The sequence below is a fragment of the Arachis ipaensis genome, chromosome B9 (assembly GCF_059453495.1).
Source record: "Arachis ipaensis isolate K30076 ecotype BB chromosome B9, ASM5945349v1, whole genome shotgun sequence".
Taxonomy (NCBI): Eukaryota; Viridiplantae; Streptophyta; class Magnoliopsida; order Fabales; family Fabaceae; genus Arachis; species Arachis ipaensis.
The window spans coordinates 86,621,896-86,625,193 of record NC_142444.1 but is presented as its reverse complement, the minus strand read 5'-3'; the positions used below and the strand labels follow the sequence as shown (position 1 = coordinate 86,625,193).

At 37.4% G+C, this 3,298-nt stretch overlaps 1 non-coding gene across 1 annotated transcript; it reads right to left on the bottom strand.

Moving 5' to 3' along the window:
- Positions 1-1,654: 1,654 nt before the first annotated feature.
- On the bottom strand, positions 1,655-1,762 carry LOC148545333 (small nucleolar RNA R71). Its single transcript, XR_015902052.1, has one exon. It is a non-coding gene; the product is annotated as a small nucleolar RNA R71 (small nucleolar RNA).
- Positions 1,763-3,298: the final 1,536 nt, after the last annotated feature.

The following is a 3,298-nucleotide window of genomic DNA, read 5'->3' as shown; positions in this document are numbered from 1 at the left end:
GTCAATTGCATGTTTTTATTCTTCTTGCATTTTTCGAATTTATATATATTGTTCTTCATTGATCTTCAAGTTGTTCTTGATGATTTCAGTGCTCTGATCTTTAAATTCTCTTGTTTTGTGTGTTTTATTGTTTCTCATATGCATTCTAAATTTGTTAGTGTCTCTTATATGAAAATATTTTCAAAATTGTGTCTTTTCAAGTCAATAATACAGAGAATTGAAGATTCAGAACATCAGCAGAGAAATCAAACAAAAAAAGCTGGGCGTTCAAAACGCCCAGTGAAGAAGGAAAACTGGCGTTTAAACGCCAGCCAGGGTACCTGGCTAGGCGTTTAATGCTAAAAAAGGTAGAGATTTGGGCATTAAACGCTAGAATGGGCACCATTCTGGGCGTTTAACGCCAGGATGACACTAGAGGGAAGATTTTGTTTTTAATTCACATTTTTTTCAAGTTTTCATAATTTTTCAAAATCAAATCTTTTTCAAATCATATCTTTTCAATCATATCTCTTTCAAAATCAATTTCTTTCCATTTTATATTTATTTTTACTATTTTCAAAAATCCTTTCTTCAATTCAAGATTCACTTCAAAATTTTCATGTTGTTACTTGCCTATTAAGAAAGAATCAAACTTTAAATTTTAGAATCATATCTTTTAATTTCTTGTTAGTCAAGTAATCAACTTTAATTTTAAAAACTTTCTTATTCTAATTTGATTTTAAGTCATATCTTTTCAATCACACCCTTTTTCAAAATTAATTTTCAATCATATCTTTTTTATTTCTAATTTCAAAATATTTTTCAAAAAATCACTTGATTTCTTTCCCAATCTTAGTTTTCGAAAATCATCAATCAAATTTTCAAAATTTCTTTTAATTATTTCAAAATCTTTTACTTTAATTTTCGAAAATTCTTCCCCTCTTCTCACATCCTTCTATTTAAGGGACTAACACTCCTCCTCAAGGTGCAATTCGAACTCTATCCCTCTTGATAAGTTCGAATTCTCTTCTATCTACCTCCTCCTTCTATTCTTCTTTTCCTCTGACACCTCAAGGAATCTCTATACTATGACATAGAGGATTCCATACTTTCTTGTTCTCTTCTCTTTCATATGAGCAGAAGCAAAGATAAAGGCATACTTGTTCAAGCTGATCCTGAACCTGAAAGGACCTTGAAGAGAAAGCTAAGAGAAGTTAAAGCACAATTCTCTCTAGAGGGCCTAACAGAGCTTTTCAAAGAAGAAGAAACCATGGCAGCTGAAAACAACAACAATGCCAACAATGCAAGGAAGGTCCTTGGTGACTTTACTGCACCTACTCCTGATTTCTATGGGAGAAGCATCTCTATCCCTGCCATTGGAGCAAACAACTTTGAGCTTAAGCCTCAATTAGTTTCTCTAATGCAACAGAATTGCAAGTTTCATGGACTTCCATTGGAAGATCCTCATCAGTTCTTAGCTGAATTCTTGCAAATCTGTGACACTGTCAAGACCAATGGGGTTGACCCTGAAGTCTACAGACTTATGCTCTTTCCTTTTACTGTAAGAGACAGAGCTAGGACATGGTTGGATTCACAACCTAAAGAAAGCCTGAACTCTTGGGAAAAGCTAGTCAATGCCTTCTTGGCAAAGTTTTTTCCACCTCAAAAATTGAGTAAGCTTAGAGTGGAAGTCCAAACCTTTAGACAGAAGGATGGTGAGTCCCTCTATGAAGCTTGGGAGAGATACAAGCAATTGATCAGAAGGTGCCCTTCTGACATGCTTTCAGAATGGAGCATCATAGGAATCTTCTATGATGGTCTGTCTGAACTATCCAATATGTCATTGGATAGTTCTGCTGGAGGATCTCTTCATTTGAAGAAGACGCCTGCAGAAGCTCAAGAAATCATTGAAATGGTTGCTAATAACCAATTCATGTACACCTCTGAAAGGAATCCTGTGAATAATGGGACAACTCAGAAGAAAGGAGTTCTTGAGATTGATACTCTGAATGCCATATTGGCTCAGAATAAAATATTGACCCAACAAGTCAATATGATTTCTCAGAGTCTGTCTGAAATGCAAGCAGTAACAGGCAGTACTAAGGAAGCTTCCTCTGAAGAAGAAGCTTATGATCCTGAGAACCCAACAATGGAAGAGGTGAATTACATGGGAGAATCCTATGGAAACACCTATAATCCTTCATGGAGAAATCATCCAAATCTCTCATGAAAGGATCAATAGAGACCTCAACAAGGTTTCAACAACAATAATGGTGGAAAAAATAGGTTTAGCAATAGCAAGCCTTTTCCATCATCTTCTCAGCAACAGACAGAGATTTCTAAGCAAAGCCACTCTGACTTAGCAACCATTGTCTCTCATCTAATCAAAACCACTCAAAGTTTCATGACTGAAACAAGGTCCTCCATTAGAAATTTGGAGGCACAATTGGGTCAGCTGAGTAAGAAAATTACTGAACTCCCTCCTAGCACTCTCCCTAGCAATACAGAAGAGAATCCAAAGAGATAGTGCAAGGCTATAAACATGTCTCACATGGCCGAACCTGGAGAGGTGGAAGAGGCAGTGATTCCTACTAAGGAAGACCTCAATGGACGCCCACTGACCTCCATGGAGTTCCTTAATGAGGAACCATGGGAATCTGAGGCTCATTTTGAGACCATAGAGATTCCATTGAATTTACTTTTGCCATTCATGTGCTTTGATGATTATTCTTCCTCTGAAGAGGATGGAGATGTTACTGAAGAGCAAGTTGCTAAGTACCTTGGAGAAATCATGAAGCTAAATGAAAAGTTATTTGGTAATAAGACTTGGGAGAATGAACCTCTATTGCTCATCAAAGAACTGGATGACTTGACTAGGCAGAGATTACCTCAAAAGAGACAGGACCCTGGAAAGTTCTCAATCCCTTGTACCATAGGCACCATGACCTTTGAGAAGGCTCTGTGTGACCTAGGTTCAAGCATAAACCTTATGCCTCTCTCTGTAATGGAGAAGCTAGGGATCATTGAGGTACAAGCTACAAGAATCTCACCAGAGATGGCAGACAATTCAAAAAAATAGGCTTATGGACTTGTAGAGGATGTCTTGGTAAAGGTTGAAGACCATTACATCCCTGCTGATTTCATAATCTTAGAAACTGGGAAGTGTATGGATGAATCCATCATCCTTGGTAGACCCTTCCTAGCCACAGCAAAGCTGTGATTGATGTTGACAGAGGAGAATTGATCATTCAAGTGAATGGAGACTCCCTTGTGTTTAAAGCTCAAGGATATCCCTCTGTCACCATGGAGAGGAAGCACG